General features: G+C 36.0%; 1 protein-coding gene across 5 annotated transcripts in view; it reads right to left on the bottom strand.

Annotated features, from left to right (window-relative positions):
* The window catches only part of LOC111556367 (casein kinase 2 subunit alpha' interacting protein), a 387,346-nt gene extending 381,094 nt beyond the window's left edge, over positions 1–6,252 (bottom strand). For 2 of the 5 annotated variants that reach the window (XM_045036775.1, XM_045036776.1), the window contains exon 1: positions 180–6,211. The gene's annotated coding sequence lies outside the window, so the exon portion shown is untranslated. Of the gene's footprint in view, positions 1–179 lie in introns of all 5 variants that reach the window. The other 3 variants (XR_006584963.1, XR_006584965.1, XR_006584964.1) reach the window with 3 other exon arrangements.
* Positions 6,253–22,796: the final 16,544 nt, after the last annotated feature.

The raw sequence follows: 22,796 nt of genomic DNA, 5'->3' as shown, positions 1-22,796 counted from the left end.
TCTTCAACCCACTCCAATCAGGCCTAAAGCCCACTATTCTACCAAAACTACGCCTGTAAAGATTATTACTGACATCCTTGTTGTTCAATTCAATGGTTGGTCTCTGCCCTTGACGTAATAGTAGCATTTGACACCGTTGACCATAGCGTATTTCTCAAAACATTTTCCAGGATACTTACTTCTCAGTTTTCCTTCTTTCTTATCACTTCATCTAATTTCTTGGTTCCTCTTCTCTGTCTACTTCCTTAGTGATCCTATGTAGTTCCAGGACTTTATGTTAGTACTTAAAAGACATTGTTCCATCATCTTATGGTGTCTATGGTTTCTGATTAGAAGTTTGTGATTTTACAAATCATTACTACCCTGTAGATAATGAATCATTTTTCTACTGCTGTTTTCAAGATAGGTTTTCAAAAGTTTGACAATGATGATCACAGTTGGATTTATATTTACCTTGACCTGGATTGCTTAGCTTCTTGAATCTGAAGTATTGTGTATTTCACCAAATCGGAGAAACTTTCAGCCACTTTTTTTTCAAATACTTTTTCTGGCCCATTCTCTTTCTTCTCTTCTGGGCTCCAGTTACAATTGTGTTAGACTTTTTGATACTGCTCACAGATATTTAAGTCTCTTTTCAAATTTATGATCTTTATTTTCTACTTTTTCAGATTGAATAATTTCTACTGATATTTCTTCAAGTTCATGGACTCTTTCTTTCCTTTGTCATCTCCATTCTTCTGTTAAGCCCATCCAGGGAATTCTTTAATTCAGATACACTATTTTTCAGTTCTAGAATTTTCAGTGGATTCTTTTTTTTATGTTTTTTTTTGTTTTTCTGCTAAGATTTTCCTTTCATCCAGTACAAACATCTTTACTTTACCTCTCTGAGCAGTTAAAATTGCTACTTTAAAATCCTTGCCTGCTAATTCTAGCATCTGCATTATCTCAGGGTTGGCTTCTACCGGTTGTTATTTCTCTTTAGAATAGTCACATTTTCCTGATTTTTCTTATTTTGAATAATTTCAGATTGCATTCAGGGCATTAAAAATGCCACGTCGTGGAAGCTATTTTATTCCTCCAAAAAGGAGAAAAATGTTTTCATCAGAGAGTTAATTTAATTTGACTCAAACTACAAACTGTCTCAGCAGAGGTAGCTCAAATATCAGTTCATTTCTTTTGTCTTTAGCTGAAATTTTTTTCAATCAAGTATGGCTCAAGTGTCAGCCAGAGATATCTTAGAGTTCATACATAAGGAGTAGGGAATCCCCTTTTCCGGCTCTGTTTCCTCATTCACTTCTTATTCTTCTGTGGTTGCCCCAAACTCTTGTCTTATGATTCTTCAGGCCAGAAAAACTTAACCTTATTGCAACTGAAAAGAGTCCCTGCAGAAACCACTGAAGATGGTACTCAAGCTAAAAGCCTTTGTAAAGATGAGGAAACTCACCCCATACCAGTTACTTCTAACAAGTTTCAATTTTCCTTTATAACCCATCTGGTTTGTTAACTGCTCAGAGCCTTTGTAGTAGCTGATTTTGGTGTTTGGTTTAGAATTCATAGTTGTTATTTGTAAGATGTAGATCTGTTAGACGACTACTCAAACATATTACTGGGAGCAAGCCTTCAATTCAACCTCATGACTTTAAATATTATCTCTATGCTGAAATCTCCTTAATTAATATCTCTACTAAAGGTCCTTCCAAGACTCATAAATATGGAGTACAAACTGAGGGTTACTGGAGGGGTTGTGGGAGGGGGGTATGGGCTAAATGGGTAAGAGGCACTAAGGAATCTACTCCTGAAATCATTGTTGCACTATAGGCTAATTTGGATGTAAATTTGAAAAAATAAAAAATAAAATTAAAAAAAAAGGTCCTTCCAGACTCATGTAGCTAACTGCCCACTCAAATTCCAATTGGCTGTCTGATAAAACACCTCAAACTTAATATATCATGTGTCAAAGGTCAATCTCCTGATCTTTTGTCCAACCCCGTCTGAGGAGGCTGCAACTACATCCTTCCAGTACCTCAAGACAGACAACTTTGTAGTTCTCTTGATTCCTCCCTTTCTCTCATATCCTTCATCCAGTCCAGTAGGAAATCCTGTTGGCTCCACCTTTAAAATATATTCAGAATCTAATCACTTGTGCTCATCTTCACAACAGCCACTATCGTTCCCTGCCTGGATTACAGTAATAGCTTCATTGTGACTATCCTTGCCCCCTCCATCTGTATTTACCACAGTTGGCAGAATGATCCTTTGAAACAGCAAAGGATCACTTTACTCCTCATCACTTTAATATAGTCTTGTTTTACTCAAAGTAAAAGATAAATTCTATAAAAATGAGTTGTAAGCCCTAGTGATCTGCCCTTAACTACCTCTCTGACCTCCATCTCTTAACTGCTCCAACTCTTTTTACTTTTTCTAGGACTTTTGTCCTGGCTGCTGCCTCTCTCAGGAATACTCTGGCCCAGAATACCAGGTTTGCTAACCTCCTAATGTCTATCACATGTCTGCTCAAATTTCACCTTAACACTGCAACGTACTCACCCCCAAACCAGTCTCCTAATCACTCTTATCGCCTGCTAGAATGTAAGCTCCATGAGGGCATCAATCCCTTCCCCCAGTGTGTCTCAAGTACATAGAACAGTGGTTGGCACATAATAACTGTTCAATAAACGTATGTTGAATAAATGAATGTCAAGTCCCATCCTGACTAAATGGTAGGAAATAGAAAATCTTAGTCATTTCCAGCTCTTTTTGGTCATTTCAGGTTAAATGTAGTTCATTCAAAATTTCCCTCCCTCTTCTTTCTTCTCAACCCGGCATCTAATTTTAAGCAGCTTACACAGAAGGGAAGGAGGCCAGAAGGGGATGTCTGGCCTGTAGCTGTTGACTGTACTACATTCTTTTATGCCAAGATGACCTCTGCCTCACCTGGCATCTGTTCCTGCATCTATTGTCACTACCATTCTCTAAGGTTCTGTCACTGCTCCATGGTCTGAAGCAGCATCAAACAACCAAAACTGAGAAGTCATTTTGGACTGCTGGTTCTTTCTGTCAGCAAATCTTGTACCCTCTTTGAAGGTAGTGGGGAAAAAAATGAGCTATTTTCCCATGCTTCTCTGAAGTTCCAAACTCCCTAAATCTTTATCATGATTTTATTGTCTTAGATAACACAAAAAGCCATCAGGACTCCCCTTGTCCATATAGAAAGTATTATAAGAGTGATGCCTGTTGATACTCCAGAACTAGCCCCCTCTACTTTTGGATATCCACACTTATCAATACCCCCTCCCCCTGTTTTAAAATAACCCTGAATAGAGAACAGAAGCAGAGCCTGGGCCCAGCACTAAGCTATCTTGCTTTCTTGTCTGTTCTATTCTCTTCTACAGTTCAGAGGAGCTCCTGGCAGGAGTGAAGGGACTTCTGAACTAGATAACAAATATTCTTCCTACATACTTCCTTCTTGCATAGGAAGTCAACTTTGAGTTTAAAAGCCAAGGATTTGCTGCCTTTCTTTTTTCTTCCAATCCTCCAATGATAACATTCAATGACTAATTTCTGGGTGCCTGCACTGGAATGAAGAGTCTCAAGGCCCAAGAAAAGAAAATCAAAGAAGTTTAAATGTAAGAGCATGAGGTCAGGCAGAGAAGGAAGTAAGTAATGGTAAGGAGGATATTTCAAGCAACACTTTAAAATATTCACAAATATTAGCTCTAATCTTTATCATTTGGAGAACTTATTATACCTGACTTAGCCTATTGTTAAAAAATAATCATGTAGTGAAACAAGGGAAGATGAGAAAAATGCAATTAATCTTTCTCACAAGGTAGATTTCCACAGTAATGCTGAACTTACCCAGTGTTTTCATGAAACTAAGGATCATATATTAGCTCTGAGGTTTGATGAATTTAGAAAAAATTCAAATTGGATAAAAGTGTGAATGCTTGTCTGCTTGAGCCTGAATACGTTTAGAGATTCAGGACTCATAAGTAAAGAAAGAAAAAGAATGATCCCCCTTTGACATGAAGTATTGAGAAACAACCCGACAAAACATATTAGCATCAAATAAAGCCAAATCTAAATGAAGAAATTCTTAGCCTTAATGAAGGTCATATGTAAACATACAGAGAATTCCACACTAGCTTTAAAAGGAAACTTGGGAAATTAACTTCCACACCTGATTAACTTTGAGGTTTTTAGAGGAAAGTAACTGCCTATATCCCAAGTAATATTATTTAAAATTTAGTTTCTTTTATAATTAATGAAGCAGTTGAAAGTGATTACCTTTTTATTGAGAGGGAATAAAATTTTTTTTAAGTTAAGTCCTCAGGATATTTGTACAGTCTTTTCCCCTTGCCAGGCACAATCTTCCCAGCCCAGGCTTTGCCTCAGCCGAAATAGCACCTCTACAGAGACCTTCCTGGATGTCCCACTTAACAAGGTCAATTCCTCTCATCTCTATTATTCACTAATTCTATAGTCTGTTCATATAATTTTGTAATTATATGCTTGTTTATGTATTTACTCCTTTATCACCTGCATTCTACGTCAGATTATAAATGCCACAAAACAATCTGTGTCTTAATTCCTGAAAGTATATCACTTAGCATACACTTAGTACAAAGCAGGTAATCAATTAAATATTTGCTAAATACATAAAAGAAAAAAGGCAATAAAGTTTGCAGTTAACTAAGGATTTTTTTTAAGTGATTCATAATTTTCTGGATGACAAATATGCTCTAGGTCATTCAGTACTTATTACAGGTAACGATCTTTCTGTTTTTATCTTCCCCCAAAACTCCATTGCTTCCCAAACTGTTATACAGTGCTGTTCTGGGAAATCCTTAACAACCTGCTCTCTGCATGAAAAGTAAGGCATATGTTTATACACATAACTGTATTTTAAACTTTACTAACATAAAAGATACATAGGATACAATTTACAAATAATAATAAAACATATAATATTCATTGAAAATTCCATTGAGCCAATTGATTCTCATGGAAGGATTTTGTTGATATTTGCCAAACTCTAGTATCCACAGCCAATCTATATTTGAGATGGACAAATGAGTGCAATCCCAATGTGGATGTTGGTTGACATTTTGGTTAATGTTATTGAGCACAACAAAAATGAAAAAAACAGACATGTCCAAGCTTCACACATTTGTCAATGGTGTAAGCACCACTGCTGACTCAGACAACCATTTTCAAATACTAGAAGGATATCTTCTCAAATTCTTGTGGTCTTCATAGTGTAACACTTGTACACACAACACAATTTTAAACGTAATCTGCATTATGCAGATATTCTCCATCACTTTCTCATGAGTAGACCAGGAATAGAAAACATTCTCTGTAAGGGTCAGATACTATTTTAGACTATTTGCGCTTTATATTCTCTATGATAATTACTCCTATTTGCTATTGGAACGCAGTCATAGACACTATGTAAACAAAAGGGTATGCCTGTATTCCAATAAAACTTAGACTATGTATACTAGTCCAACTATATACAAATAGTCTAGCTATGTATAAAAACCAGCAAAGAGCTGAATATGGCTTGAGGCACTTAATTTGCCAATCCTTTGCCTACAGAATCAACAGAACTATAAACTGGGCCTAAATTTTAGCACTTGCCATTTTCATGGTTAACATACTCCCTCATTGCTGATCTCAAGCTACTAATGTGGTATCAATGCACGCTGAGTTGGGAACAGTTGAACAATAGAATATAACACAATTACACAGTATTTCCACCATGCAACTACATATTATATAGAGAGATAACCTAAGAAGGAGAAAGTGATAAATTGCATTTCTTAACTTTGCTCTTAACATATTTTGTTTAAATTGAGCTTATGTAATTTAATTTTTTTAATGTCTGTGTTTAAAAGTTATCCTATAAAATTCCCCTCCAAATTTCACAATCTATTCTCCTGCACTGATAGGAATAGGCTTTTGCACACCACACCTCTATCTCCTTCCTTGAAATTCTCTTTACTCTCTACATCTCCTACTTTAAGCTGGTTCTTGTTTTCTTCTTCGACTCTCTCTATTTATTCTCAGGTAGCTCCTTCTCCTACTCTCATTTCTAATTTATAGGGTTCAATATGACTCTGTTCCTCCATCTCAGCATGCTATCTTACCATAACTTCAACTACTCCTTCACTGCTGACTATGCTCAAAAGTATATTTTTTTGTTCTGCATTGTCATTCACATTTCTAAATAGACTGCTAAGTATTAAATATATTTAGATTTAATATAGATATTAAATTATATATATAATTCTATATGATATAGAATACAGATATATTATTATATAGAATTATATATGATATATGATAGGTATTAAATATATATATGTGTATATGTGGATACAACTATATATATGTGTGTATATGTGTATACATGCATATATACATATATATATATATATAGAGAGAGAGAGAGAGAGAGGGAGAGAGAGAGAGAGAGAGATTTCCATGTGGATGTTTTGGTTCCCTACAGTCACTTCAAATTTAATGAGCCTAAAACCAGTCATCAAATTTTCCAGTCCCTTCCCCCTCATGCCTTAGGTGTTCAATGTATTTTTGTTATACCAGCTTGGAATTTCTAATTCAACTTCTCCTTGGCCTATATCCTTTCTTATCAATATTTCCTGCTAGATATATTCTAGCACATCTCTCTCAATTCACATTTCCACCACACAGCTCACACAAGAATTATATTCTCTCAACTGACATCCCTGTCTTCAACCTTATCGTCCTTTTAGGGTTTCTTATAGTGCAATGAGGCTCATTTATTCTAAATCCTGAGTTTATCACACTTAAACCCTTGATTAAGACCTAAAATTATTTAACTGCCTACCTCAATGATTTAAGCTTAAATTTCATACTTCTCAATTTCAAGGGCTTCATTATCTTCAACCAAATTTATCTTTACTAAGCAATGCCATTATTCAGTATCTCCCCAAAGAGACAAAATTCTTAGATACTGTAACTTGTATTTCATTTTCATATGGGTAGGCAATAAACAACTTGTTGATTTATTTGTTATCTGTTAATGCAATTTGAAATGAGTGGAGTTGTATTAGGAAACTCAAAAGATATGCTTCATTGGAACAATAAAAACAATATATTAAAGATATAGATATTCTAGAGATATTTCAAAAAGAAAAACTTACCATTCATCTATATTCAATAGACTAAATAAATAGGCCAAGTCCTATGAACTGTGCTAAGTGCTAAGGACACTAGGATAAATAAGACACATTTTCTGACTTCAAAAAGCTACAATCTATTCAAATAACATTGTAATCACAATACTCTTAAAATAAAACATTGCCTCAGGAAGTTTGCAAGTCTTGGTGAAAAGCTAAAAATCCATGTGTCATTTCAAGGACTAATTAAAGGGCTTATTGAAGAATCTTCCTTTATTAGGTAAATGAGATAAACATTGAACAAGACATTTTTAAATTAACTTTTAAAATATATATATTGAATTCCAGGCAATATTAAATACTATGTGGATATTTGAAAATACTTTATCTCATTTTACATTTTAATAGAGATTTTATGGCCCAAACATTTAATTCATACTTTTATGAGAATTTTTACATTTTTGTAAATTTTTTGCTGCTTTGGAGAGCATGAGCAATTTTTGGTTATAATGTGTTCTACCTAGCAAATTAATAATGCTCTGTCCACAATAACATAGATGCTTATACGTGGCAAAAAAGAATCTTTTGTTAATGACCACATACTCCAGAGAAGGAAACTGAACATGTTTAAAAGCACTTCTTGGGGCACCTGGTTGGTTCAGACAGTAGAGCGGGCAACTCTTGATTTCAGCTCAGTCATGATTCCAGGGTCCTGAGATCGAGCCCCACAATGGACTCCTCACTGAGTGTAGAGATTGCTTGGGATTCTTTCTCTCTATCTCTCTCTCTCTCTCTCTCTCTCTCTCTCTCTCTCTCTCTCTCTCTATCCCTCCCCTACTTGTTCTCTCTCTTTGACAAAAAAACAAAAAACAAAAACAAAAAACAAATAAAGAAAAAACATTTGTTAAAGCACTTAAGTACCTTTTTAAAAATATTGATTTTAAACCATCTGTAATCTCTTTTTTTTAAAGTTTATTTATTTTGAGAGAGAGAGAGAGTGTGTGTGTGTGAGAGAGAGAGCAGAAGCAGGAAAGGAGCAGAGAGAAAGAGGGAGAGAGAAAATCTCAAGCAGGCTCCATGCTGTCAGCACAGAACCTGACTTGGGACTCGACCCCACAAACTGAGGCCATGACCTGAGCCAAAATCAAAAGTCAGAGGGACATCTAACCAACTGAGCCACGAAGGCACCCCTCCATCTGTCATCTCTTGAGCAATTATTAATGTTACTTGGAATAGTACAGATATAAAAAATATTATAACATTTAAAAATTATTATTTAGTTAGCATCTCAATAAAAGTACATGCTACTTGCTTCCTCATTAATAAAATAAGACAACTGTACAGTATAGAGGTTTTTTTTCTAATGTAAATTCAGTAAAGAGTTCTTAGTCATAAGAAAATTAGAATTCCATTATAAACAACTTTCAAAATTTTAGAAGTGACTGTCCATTATAAAGATATGAAACAATACAAACATATTTAACTCCGCTATCAAGAAGCATAAAACATGCAATATTTCTGCATCATAAAAATAATAGTAATGAATAATGATTAAAATCCAGAGTATTTAAATCCTTGCTTATATTTTAAAGTGAAATTAAAACACACTAAAGAAAAGGTATAAATTTTTAAAGACATAATATAGATATTGTTTGTCCATCTGGATTTCATGAAATTCTTAATCTTCATTGTTATATGAAGCTTATAAATTAGCTTTCCTTGGTTCAGGGGGATTAAGTAGAAATCTGTCTTCACTGTTCCATTAGCTCTAGTGGTGGACATTAAATCTCCTTCTTGGAATTAAATGTCTTAAGAATGTGTAAAGATGGAAAATGAATCTTTGTGGTGAACATTTGCTTGAATAACTTTGTGTTCCTAATGTGATAATCTGTATGTTATCTTTAAACCACACTTAAACCACTTTAAAAGTAACTTTGACCTGAGTAAGGAAGTTGGACAAAGATCTGTTTCAGCTATGATCTCACACTATAAGCCTTTTTTTAATTGCCTCAAGAACTTATAACATTTTTTTCTGAAGTCAATGTAGATGTCATATCTTTTTATACATTAAGAATTTTTTAAATTACCCACTGGGGATCCAGTAGCAAGTGTCATGATAATTGTCAGTGACCAATCCAGTGTCCCATGTTAGACATGAATGATAGGACAAGACATGAAATAAACCTCTTTTTCTCACATGGCACACGAACTGATTTTGAAAGAAAATGCCAAAAGGTGCTCTGAGTTTGTTTTTTGTAAAAAGTAATACTATTGGAATATCTGCACAAAGCTACTACTTTAGAAACAAAAGATACTAGTTTAAATCTGTAAATCACGTAAATCTGTCAAAAATCAATACTCCCGGGGCGCCTGGGTGGCGCAGTCGGTTAAACGTCCGACTTCAGCTCAGGTCACGATCTCGCGGTCCATGAGTTCGAGCCCCGCGTCAGGCCCTGGGCTGATGGCTCAGAGCCTGGAGCCTGTTTCCCATTCTGTGTCTCCCTCTCTCTCTGCCCCTCCCCCGTTCATGCTCTGTCTCTCTCTGTCCCAAAAATAAATAAACGTTGGAAAAAAAAATTAAAAAAAAAAAATCAATACTCCCTACTGGGGAAAGAAGGTAGAAAGAGAAGGATACAGGGAGAGAGAAAAGAGAGAAACCTGCATTCAAAAAGCAACTCTGGAACCCAACTGCCTTACCTTCAAAAATTATATACCTTTAAAAAAAATTACTCACCTTTCAAGCATCATTGTTCTCCTCTGATTGCAATAAGAATGAGAAAGAACATGTAAAACAGTTATTGTATACTGAGTTCTTTTACCTTGAAACCAAAATGAAAGGTAATTTTCTACCAGTACCCTTTTTTAATTGAAGTTTACTATATCCAGGTACCCTAAGTTTTTAAATTCTTTATAAGGAAGCTATACGACTCACTTGTTCAGAAGCAGGAACCCAGAAATGTGGTCATATACCCAGAGTGCAGGATACTTTCTGTGCTAGTGAATCACAAATCTATATTACAGTGAGCCCAAAGGGGGGGAAAAAAAACTTCAGTATGAATACACTGGTTAAAGACACACAAAGTTTTTAGAAAAGCAGCAACTCTACAGCTTTGATTCTCTGCTTCTTGCTGTCTATGTCTCCCTGTGGGGCTTGCCCTTCCTGTCCTTCAAAATTCACCAAAGTGAGAATAAATGCCCCTTCTGGAGCAGTAAGATCACAGCGCACAGAATTCTTCTAGTGACTTTGAAATAGATCAGTACTGAGGCATCTGAGGCCACACGGGCAACTGATCTGGTTTTCAGTCACCACAAATTTCTACTAAGCTACCCACTGCTCCTGCTGTATGACCCAGCCAGATCTGATGCCCCTGCTGCTTCTAAGCCATGCTTAGGGGCCACAGGAAACTTTGTTGAAGCTGTCCATGCCCATGATCCCTCCTGCCAAGACACCAACAAGTGAGATTATACCCTAGATCTCACAGTCTTACCAGCAATGTTATTGGATATAAGGAGTGGCTGTTACTAATCTTAGGACCCAGACCTTGCCCTCAGCTTCTTCCCTAAACTCATAAAGCATGGAGAAATCTTGCTAGTCTAGAGAGGAAATATCACTGTCCAATACAATATGTTAGACAAAACATTTGTCTATGCCCATGGTAACTCTTCCTTTTAACTCCTCCATTATCCCTGCAAATTTTTCTAAGGACTACAGTTTTCAGAAAACTAAACCCAGACAGACTTGTAATCTCCTTTCCATTCTACCCATACCTGCTTTGATGACCATGATAGAGAAATAATAATACCTCCTTAATGGACAAAAGAGGGAAAAAACAGAATGAAGAAAAAATATACAGATTAACATCCCCAAATTTTATCAGTCTACAAGGGTATTACTTCACTTTTTTCAGTCTACAAGGGTATTACTTCACTTTTTTTCATTGAAATAATTTGAAGTATATATTGAAGGCTCTTAGGAAAACTCTATTGTCTTATCCAGATTTATTGCTTTTAATTTTTTTTTGTAAGTAATTAATTTAGAACTAACCATGGTATCTTTTATGGGGCAATGAAAGGGAGGCAGAGTCTGATAAAAATGGTCCTTTTTTCAGTTATTTTTATTTCCCCACCTTTCACATTATAGACATCTTGGAAGAGAAGCAAGGAAGGTGGTAGATAAGGCCTACCACCTGCCTCAACTAGTCTTACCTGAAAACTGAATCCCAAAAGATGCTCAGACTATTCCCTACCTCAGAAATGGTACATCATCCTTACCCTTACTAGCCCATGGGTTTCATTGTTCATTTCCACACATCAGTGTGTCATTGGGTATTGTGACTGTCAAGTATCTTCAACCTCTCCCTGTCATCTAATTCCCTCTGGTTAGCATTTGAACAAGCTTAACTCTTTCAATCTTGAATATACAAGGCTTCCCTCCATTGATAACCTCTCAATGAACTACCACCCTCAAATCCTTCTTCAACCATCAGAGCAAAATTTGATTAAAATTATCTATAGTCAGTCTCCAACATCTATCTTTCCTCAAACCACACAATGACTAACATTTTATTGAAGCAGCTTTCAGCAAGGCTTTCTCCTCATTGCTATATCCAATAAGAACTTCTCAGTTCTTATTTCATTTCTGGTTTACTGTTTTCTGGTCTGTGTCCCCCATTCAACTGTCATCTCTATGAGGGTACCTATGTATAATGACTCGCACATAGTACCCACCCAAAAATCCATTGTCTAATGAATGAATAACAGAAAAGTACAAAAAGAGGCAGTTCTACCTAACTTATAATTTCCAGCAAGGAAAATATGTTCTCTTGAAGAATAAAGATTTAGGGGCACCTGGGTGGTTCAGTCGGTTAAGAGTCCATCTCTTGATTTCAGCTCAGGTCATGATCTCGAGTTCATGAGAATGAGCCCCACATCCGGTTCTGAACTGACAGCACAGAACCTACTTGGGATTGTCTCTCTCTCCCCCCCCCCCTCTCCTCAGCTTTTTAAACTTTAAAAAAAAGAAAAAGAAAAAGAAAGATTTAGACTTCAGTCTGAAATAAATTCATATACGCCTTGGAATTTAGTTTTGTGTTGTCTTTGTTGCTCTGCTATTGCTATTACTACTTGATTTTACATTGGATCTTAGGGAGGATAATTTTTTAAAAGGTTCATTTATCTTTGAGAGAGAGAGAGAGAGAGAGAGAGAGAGACCACGAGTGGGAGAGGGGTGGGGATGGGGGGAGGACAGAGGATCTGAAACAGGCTCTGTGCTGACAGCAGACAGCCTGATTTGGGACTCGAACCCACAACCACAAGACCATGACCTGAGCCAAAGTCAGACACTCAACTGACTGAGCTACCCAGGCACCCCAGGATATTTTTTTTAATATTCTCTTCAAACTGATTTTCCATCCACAATATTCTTAGGAATCAGTTCTAAATTAAGAACAGAAGACTCTATCAAATACTTTAAAATATTTAGTTCTAATTAGTCTCTCTCAAGCTCATCATAAAAACAAGTCTTCATATTATAAGATTTCAAGCTATTTTTACTTTGGTGATTATATTACTTTTACATTTACAGTACAGAATTTTCATGGTAAGGAAATTGTTGTATCTTATGTTACATTTTATAATACAAGTGTCTTATTTTTCCAATAATTCAATAGATACTATACAATTAATGGAACCAAACTAGCCTGTTTAAAGATAAACTTAAGAAAGTAATCTAAGAAGACAAAAATTAATTTTTCTATTATCTATAAAATATTCCTCATGTATTTCTTTTGTGGTTGCCCTTTCCATAAATTAAACTTTTACCATAGCATCATTAATTTGATAGTATTTCAAAAATCATTGAAAATAAAAATAATAGTGCACAGAATATTCAGAAAGAAGGAAGATAGTAAGTGGGGGAATTTAAAATTCTGAAGAAAATAACGCATTTTTACTTTCTTCTGGTTTGGTTTACTTCTGGTTTACTTTCTTTCTATCTTCCTAGATAGAAAGGTCTCCAAAAATTTATTTAAAAAAATAACATAGTAATATTAAATAAACTTTTACAAACAAATCCACTGCTCGGTTTTAGTTTTCTAACTCCCATTAAACCACAATCACCTATTATCTCACAGGTGAGGGATAGAGTGGACAGGGAGTGAAAAGGTGTGGGAATTATCTACATCTGAATAATCACAACAGACTTTACAAAACATGTTGGTAGAAAAAGAAAAAAAGTGGAGGAAGAAGGTCTGCCTAATTCATGAAACTGATACCATTTAAAATTGTACTTGAACAATTCCTTTTGACAGTTTTCATCGACAAAAAAAAATACAATTTTGATCATCTTACTTCTATCAAGAATATCTCCAACGTCTGTAAGAATATCACCAACGCCTCCATTGTCTTTTGGGACACTCAGCAGGGAGCACACAGCACAACGGGGTCTGGCTTCTAACTGCCTCTCCTGACATATCTCAGACTCTTTCACCATCCATATCCACTACAATAGCAGTAGTAAAAAAATTTGCCTACTTGCTTCAAGCTCTTTTACATTCCCCTGCTTTTCCAAGAGCTAGAAGCTATTCAAGACCACTTAACATGCTAAAGTGGCCAGATTAGAGCCAAAATGGAGTCACTCATGCTCAGCCCTTACCTCAGCAAACCAAAATTTAACCGCTGGGCTCTCCCAGAAAAGGAAGGCCTAGGTCAACCACTTGCCCACTGAGAACAAGCTACCCGACCAGCTCCAAGACAGTCCTTTGCTCCATAAATGGAAAGCAACCCTGCTTTACCCAATCAGCAAACGTCCAATAGAACTTCCTTGTGCCTGCTCACTTCATTCTGTAAAAATCTGTCTCCTTGGACAACTCCTTGGAGCACCATTCTATGTACTAGATTGGATATTGCTTGACTTGCAAATTGCTGAATAAAGCCAATAGGACCTTAAAATTTACACAGGTGAATTTTTCTGTAATGAATGTTCACCTGTCCTAGGACGGCTTCTCTTGCCCCCACAAGCACTCCTTCTCTGCACCCTTTCCATACCTTTATTATCCTACTATCATGTCAGAGGGCAAATCTCTATTTCCTTCCCTTTTATTTCAGACTTCAGGAAAGTTTATTTTAATCATCTGTGTTTCCTTGTGATCAACTGCAGCATCCTATATATACCTCAAAATATAAAGGGATGAAGATAGCAAATTTATGATCCATCTCACCTCACAATTATACTGATATGATCTAAACATTTATTAATAATTGAACTGTCAGTATTTAATGACATAAATAACACCCAATGTGAAGTGCAAATTATTAAAGGAGGCAGGTCAATGGTAGGGAGGGAAATATGCTTCTCCTGACCTTGAGTCCTCTATCCACTGTGATCTCCCATTTTTTTGTCTTCTCAGTTACCTCCCAGAACACTGGCAAACTATTTTCAAAAGTCCCTGAGCCCCCACTGGGCTGTCACTGGGCACTCTGTTAGAAGACTCTTCTTACACTGTCATTGCACTGCTCTGAATTCAACAGAGAAACAAAACCCTTGGCACCGAAGACATGAGAAATAAGCCATAACACAACCTTTTGGCTGTACTCTGATATTGAAGAAACCAAAAAACCTAGAGTCTAGGAAAGTGGACCCAGGACTTGGAGACTTTCATCTCTAGACGTAGAGAAAACTATACTATCCCTGAGCTTGCATAGTATAGAATCTGATGAGCAGACTCATAATCTGGTTTTCCGTGCAGTAGAAGGACACAGCAGGGAGCCTCTATCTGGGAGCCTGATACCCTTTGGTTAACTCTGTCCTTTAAATCTTAACTGTAGGTGTAAAGCCAAAGGCCTTATATTGTACTCAGATATATATGTATCTACATGTTCTCTGACTGAATAAATTCTCTCAGTCTGGCCCCAAATACCCACCTTTCGTTCTACCTACTCTTTACTGACTATGTGACAGAAAAGATACAGCTTTACATGAAGTGCCGTGACAGCCTAGCCCTGAAAACCCCATGCACATATGCTTCTCTGAGAGTGTGGTCAAAGAGAATTTTAAAAGTTTGAATATCTCTGGGCTTCCACACCCCCCACGCATCAGTGACCAATCAAGGCCCTGCCATGTATATTCTAGACAACACACTCTGTAGCTCTCTCTTACCTTCTCTCATATGATCTCCGTAAAGTCTACACTGGCTTGGACTGTCATCTTTTCCTGTGTCTTCGCTGTCTTTTTCTACTGCATGTGGTTTTATCATTTCCATGTGCATTTAAGCAATTCCCAGGCTTCTCAATTCTCTGGAGGTGGAGGAGCATGGCCAATGTCTTCCATCACCACCAGAAGCATTCACATCACACCTTAAGGACTTAAAACACACCCCATTTACTCAATCATCCTCAATTGTCTGAGCTTAAGAAAAGTATAGGAGTGAAGGGAGGGTTTTCCTTTACATAGTTCTTTCTTTGTCCATTGTTTTCTGTTTGTTCTTATTTTATTTTATTTTTCTACTGTGGTAAATGTACATAACATAAAATTTACCATTTTAATTATTTTAAGTGTACAGTTCAGTGACATTAAGTACATTCACATTGTCATGCAATCATCACTATCACCCATTTCTAGAATTCTTAGCATCTTCCCCAACTAAAACTCCATAGCTATGAAACAGTAATTCCCCATTCCCCTTCTTCCCAGCCCCTGACAGCCATCATTATACTTTATGTCTCTATGAATTTGACTACTCTAGGTACAACATGTAAATGGAGTCATACAGTATTTGTGTGATTATTTCACTTAGTCCAATATCTTCCAGTTTTATCAATGTTGTAGCATATGTCAGAATTTTCTTCCTTTTTAAGGCTGAATAATATTCCTTTGTGTGTGTGTGTGTGTGTGTGTGTGTGTGTGTGTGTGTGTGTGTGTGTATACCACATTTTTTTTTATCCATTCATCTGTCAATGGGCATATGGGTTATTTCTACCTTTTGACTATTGTGAATATGCTTCTATGAGTGACAAATATCTGTTTGAGTCCCTGTTTTCAATTCTTTTGAGGATATACCCAGAAGTGGAATTGTTGAGTCTCGTGGTGATTCTGTGTTTAATTTTTCGAGGACTCCCATAGCATTCACATTAGTTCTTATATCCACCATACCCTAAAATGTTTTCTCCTTAGGTCTGATATATACATTTGAATGTAAACAACGAAGGAAGATGCATTAGTTATCCATTGCTGTTTATCTATTTACCCCTAAAGCTTAGCAACACAAAAGAAAATATTTATTATCTTACCATTTCTGTAGGTCAGAAATCTGGGCACAGCTTAGCTGGATACCTTTGATTCAAGGTATCCTACAAGGCTACAACCAAGGTATTGGCAGGGACTGCAGTCAACTCGAGGCTCAACTGGAGAAGAATCTATTTCCAAGCTCAGTCTATTTGGGAAGTCTCAAAAATGCACTTCCAGCTTCACTCAGATGGCTGCTGTCATACCCCAGGTCCTCACTGGCTATCAGACAGAATTATCAGTTCCTGGTCACATGGGTCTCTCCATAGTGTAGCTCACAATCTGGAAGATTGTTTTTCCTAGATGAGGTCCTGGAGAGAAAGACACAGAGAACACGAGAGTTTGAGCAAGACAGAGATAATAGCCTTTTTGTAACCTAATCCTGGGAATGACATCCCATTACTTTTGCCATATTTTGTTCGCTACAAATGAATCATTAAATCTAGCAAACACTCAAGGAGGGAGTTATACAAGACTGTGAATACCAAGAGACTGAGATCATTGGGGGCCATTTAGAGGCTGCTTACCAACAGAGATTTGGTGTGGTTTGGTTTTCATTGCTATCACACAGAACAACTAGCGTCAAGAAGATACTCAAAACATTTGTTCAATGAATGAGTGGATATCAGTGGAAATGGAACATCTGCCTTTTCACATGTTTATATGGTATTTGAAATCTGAGAAAATTTAACATAGTCTACCCTAAATTATGATTATTTTAACAAGTAAAATATATTTTTCCTTCTATTTTATCATGTTACACTAAAAAATCAGAATCAAATTTAGCATCTCTCTCAAAGGCATCAGGAAAATGATACCACTTACTAACTCCTTTTGTATATTTCCTGGTATTCTGGTAGAAACTTAGTCATTTTATGACATATGGAAATAGATAATATGGTTCAAGATACATAATGTAGTCTATTTTAAGAATTTAACATCAGCTACTGAAAGGCTTTTATGCTTCAAGTTAAGGAAAGCAAATAATATTAAAATGAAGATATGCATGCTATTTATTCTTGGATTGTTTTTTTAATAGCATATTGATCTTCTAGAGGACTCTTGTTTAAATTACAACAGCAATAATGAGGAATATATATATATATATATATATATATATATATATATATATCTTTATTAATGATGGACCGGCTGCTACACTGGATACTAAAGATATATCTAAACATGCCCTCACCTTTTAATATCTTTAAATAAAGTTAATTGGTGTTATTTCTAGAAGTAGGTAAAGTATACTCAGGATTTCAGGATTGTTGATAATTTTTAGGCTTCCTGAAAATTATTAGATATAACACCTTCAAAGGTAAAAGATAAATTCTTGGATTTATTCAAAAGACATAGGCCAATTTAAGGAGAAAGCTGGAATATCTGGCACCAATATACTGGGCAATCCCAAAGAAAAAGTTATACAATAAATACACTGATAAATCTTTCCAACAACAACAAGAAGACGTAACTCTTAGCCAGACAAGATCATAAGCTATCTGGAGGCAGTTGTACTATAGGGATAAAATGGTAAGTAAGTTTCACCTATTAGCCAACTAAGATAAATAGGAAGTGACTATTTAATGAATGTGTTGTAAAGTATTTTGAGGCCTCTCTCAGGTTTTAATAGATGTATGCAGTTTTCAGTTAGTAATGACTGCCAGTGGTGAGGGAGAAGAGAGCAGTAGCAAAGTATTTATGTATCATGCTCTTTGTTGTGATTATAACAAAATGGTGTCATGTATTTCTTTTTTACTACATGGTGCCTAGCACAGGTATAATGAAAAGTATTTTTGAATTTTTTATGTCAATATTGAGAACTCTTAAATATTTGTTTATTGCACCTAACTTAACATGAAATAAATTCTAAAGTTCCTTCTATCTCCAGAAGTTTATGATTCTATAGTGGCCACCTACACTAATGTTATTTTAAGTATGTAGAAACATTTGTTTCATTTTGAACAATACAATGAGCTTATCGTATTTATTTTATAAATTCAAATTCTGACTTTGCTGCTTATGTTTCAAAATGATTTTGTGAACATATAAGTGTTGTTTATCTTCTTACAAATTCCAAACTCAATAGGACTTTTTAAAAATCGATTAATTTCTTTTATTTTTTTTTTAAATATTTTTTTCAACGTTTATTTATTTTTGGGACAGAGAGAGACAGAGCATGAACGGGGGAGGGGCAGAGAGAGAGGGAGACACAGAATCGGAAACAGGCTCCAGGCTCTGAGCCATCAGCCCAGACCCTGACATGGGGCTCGAACTCACGGACCACGAGATTGTGACCTGGCTGAAGTCGGACGCTTAACCGACTGCGCCACCCAGGCGCCCCAAAAATCGATTAATTTCTTAAACCATCCACTCTTCCAAATTAGAATTCCAAGTACATTATATTACAAAACTATGTTAATTATTACTAGAATGTCTTTAGAACTTCCAGACTTTGTCATAAAAATGCATAAGTACACCTAGAAGAATCTAAATTCAGTTTGTTCTGTTCATAGCAAGTAAATTTTACCCCTGTGTCTTAGAGGGTTAACAGCCAATATTTCCGTTGAAATGTTTCAATTTTTGCTTTAAATTTAGGATCATTAATTTAAAAGTGGAATTTTTTTCACTTATAAGTGATTGAAGCTTAAAGGTTTCAAATAAAAACAGAAGTTTGTTAGAAATAGATTATAAAAGGAATAGAAAAGATATATATATATATATATATATATATATATATATATATCTCCAAGTAAAAGCCACACTCTTCATTATTGTTTAAAATTTAAAATGATAAGCAGACTCATAGAGCAATGGATAGACCTTGTTATAATTCTTTTTTAAAAAAAAATTTTTAATGTTTATTCATTTTTGAGAGACAGAGCATGAGCAAGGGAGGAGCAGTGAGAGAGTGAGAGAGAGAGAGAGAGAGAGAGAGAGAGAGGGAGAGGGAGACACAGAATCTAAAGCAGGCTCCAGGCTCTGAGTTGTCAGCACAGAGCATGACGCGGGGCTTGAATCCACAAACTGCGAGATCATGACCCGAGCTGAAGTCGGACACTCAACTGACTAAGCCACCCAGGCACCCCACCTTGTTATAATTTCAAGGTCAAGAACTTCTTATTCTCATGCAGGGATTTTTCACATTCAACAAATTGTATGATAACATTGCAATTTCTAATTGTATAATGAAAATTCACTTGATCACTATTGGTTAACTTGCCAAAGAATAAGATTCCCCGTGAGTCTTCAAGACAAAAAAAAAAAAAAATCCAAGTTTCTATCTCTCTTGCTTGTATACATGATAGGTGGCATTCTTTTAATACTGCAATTTTAAGTTAATGTTTAAAGCTCAATGAGGCACAGAAACCCTGGTTTTGGTCATGTTATGAATATCTACCAAGTTCTCTAGAATCTGGTAAGGTAGACCTGAAGTCCTTTTTCTGATCCTTAAGCTCCTTCATGACACATTTTCCATGTAAAACTTTCTTATTACCAATACTTGAAGAGAAAATAAGAAGTCCAAATTAAGATATTATTTTTCTATTCATTGAAAGAAACAACTATTAAAGTATCATCTATTTGTTGGAAAATGAATCGTATTTTATTTTGTATCATTTTACAATAAAAGCTATCATTATAAAGCATAATGTGATTATAAACCTGGAAGAGGCATTATATTGGGGTTCTACACCTAATGTCCATGAAGTGTCTAAGCTTCAGCGCATCTGTGAAACTCCTGAAACTATGACACATTTTATGTTGATGAGCACATTTTGCACTAGAGGATCCAGGCAGAGAGAGGTGGGAAGACAAGAGTGAAGTATGACTCAAAAGTCTGAGGCCCAAGAAACAGAAGGAATGGAACATGTCATCAACCAGGAAAGGATGATTTCAAATGGACCTGGGAATTTCAAGCGGAGCTGAGATTGTGGGGGTCAAGTTTTCAGTTCTGTATGGGTTAACTCTGGGATGTCTATTAGGTATATTAAGCCAACCTGAACTAACTGGACACAGGATAGTAAGAAAAGTAAAACAAGCAAACAGAAAATGCAGCATTTAGGTAAGTAACACTGCTATAAGGATATACTACAAAAATCCTAGGACACATTTCTTTCTCCTGAGGGGCCATTTCCAGTTTTATGCACAAATCTAGTTTTCTTCCCAAGTGCATTTGAAGGCAAAGATATTAGTTTTGCCTTTAAGAAAGAAACCATTTTCTTCCCATATGTATTTTTTGTTGTTGCACCAGTGATATATAGCTATTAAGTATGGTTATAAATATTCAAACTATTAATGGTTGTGTTACACATTATAAATAGCTTTATGAGCTCACCAAGCACTGTAAGTGATATACTCTAGTTCCCCAAGGAACCGTGGATAAAGTCACTGTCACGGTGGGGGACATAATATGCATTTACCAGTGACAAATGGGAGCCATGTCAGTAACAGATACTACACTGAATTTATTTTAGTCAGTAAAATTGGTGGCAAAGAAAGGATATTATGTAAACTGACCTCATCTAACTGATAGTACACTAAAACTGAAAGAAAAGTTCAAATTCTAATGGAATTAACTTTACACCAGAGTAACAAAATACCAGAGTTTTTCAAATCCTATAATTAATGTAAAGAATATATCAATGGCATTGGTTATTCAAGAACCCTACATACTGCATTTTGAATTTTTCTACTCTTATCTATTCCTTTCTCTTTTTTCTGCCCTCATTTTCCCATTCTCTTCTCTCTAGGGGCATTTCTCCTGCTTATATTTAGAATCATTGCTACAGGGTAAAATTAATGAGTCATCTAGGTAGACAGCTATAGCATAAGGTACAGAAGGGCAGATGGGCCAACTTGACAGAGGTCCAGCTCCCTGGGCACAAGCTGTGTGGCCTTTCCTGGGTTGATTGCTTAATTTCTAGGAGTCTCGATTGTGTTACACATACCCATTACTCTCTCTAAGCCTTAGCTTTCTCATATGTAAAACAGAAATAAAACACAACCTATCAGTTGTGGTGAAATTCAGTAAATAACTGTAGAGAGTTGCTGTGTGTAAGATGCTACATTAATATAATTATTGTAATAACCGAGATTTTCTAATGGACTATAAGCCAATTATATTATTTGACCCACAATTGCTGAGCTCCTGACTATAGGTCAGCATCCTCACTGGGTACTTATGATGCATTATCTGTAATCTTATAGCAACCCTGAAAAGCAGCATCATTTCTCCATTTTATAAGGAACCGAAACTGATACTCAGAGAAGTGATGTGCTCAAAGTCACACACAATGGAAAGTGACAAAGCCACATGTTGGTCCCAGGCCTACTCTGCCTAATTCCAAAACCTGTACCCATTCCCTCACCCACAAAGACAGTGGAGAGGTGATCAGGCTGAGGGCGCATGCAAATCCAGGGAATGTGTTTAAGCTCAGTGTTCTCATCCATAAAATGACCCCCCACACAAAAATAATAATTTCCCAGAAGGAGTCAAGATTCTGGGATCTGTATGTTTTTTAAAGTGTGGTTTGTTTTTGCAAAGTCAGCTACCTAATTAAACCTTTTGCTGTTCTCAGATTATTCTCACGCAAGTACTGACATCAACACAGAAAAAGAATTTCCTTAGGTCTACAAAGGCAAGAGAAAGCTGTCTAAGATACACAAACTCTGGGTTTGCGCTTTCATTTTGTTCACTGCGTGCCTTAAACCTCCACCCAAAAGAGTGAAATTATACACTTCAACAAAGAGTGCAATAGATTTTCAGGTACTTATATTATCTATTTCAGGTATTTTTAAAGAATAGTTCATTAACTATTTTGAATAACAAGAAATTATTTTCAACTGATCATTTGCTTATTTCTATATTCAATGTGGATAAATACACTTAGTTTAACTCCTCATTCCTGCACAAAGAACATGAATGTCCTCTGGGATTTAAGGAAATTGAAAAAAAAAATTACGTTTCTTACCTCTTTAATTATTCTGTATATCTGAGTTTGGGTCAATATATCTGGACGGAGTCAATATATCTGGACTATATCAAGCCTCTTTCAGCCAGTCTTAGACTATCCCTATTAGATAAAAAAGTTGTCTTATATTACTTCAAAGCCATATTACAAAATTATTGCCATCTTTTTATTTTTTTTTCAACGTTTTTTATTTATTTTTGGGACAGAGAGAGACAGAGCATGAACGGGGGAGGGGCAGAGAGAGAGGGAGACACAGAATCGGAAACAGGCTCCAGGCTCCGAGCCATCAGCCCAGAGCCTGACGCGGGGCTCGAACTCATGGACCGCGAGATCGTGACCTGGCTGAAGTCGGACGCTTAACCGATTGCGCCACCCAGG

Source organism: Felis catus, chromosome C2 (genome assembly GCF_018350175.1).
Source record: "Felis catus isolate Fca126 chromosome C2, F.catus_Fca126_mat1.0, whole genome shotgun sequence".
NCBI classification, from domain to species: Eukaryota; Metazoa; Chordata; class Mammalia; order Carnivora; family Felidae; genus Felis; species Felis catus.
The sequence above is the reverse complement of the archived record's forward strand: the minus strand, read 5'-3'. Positions and strand labels throughout refer to the sequence as shown.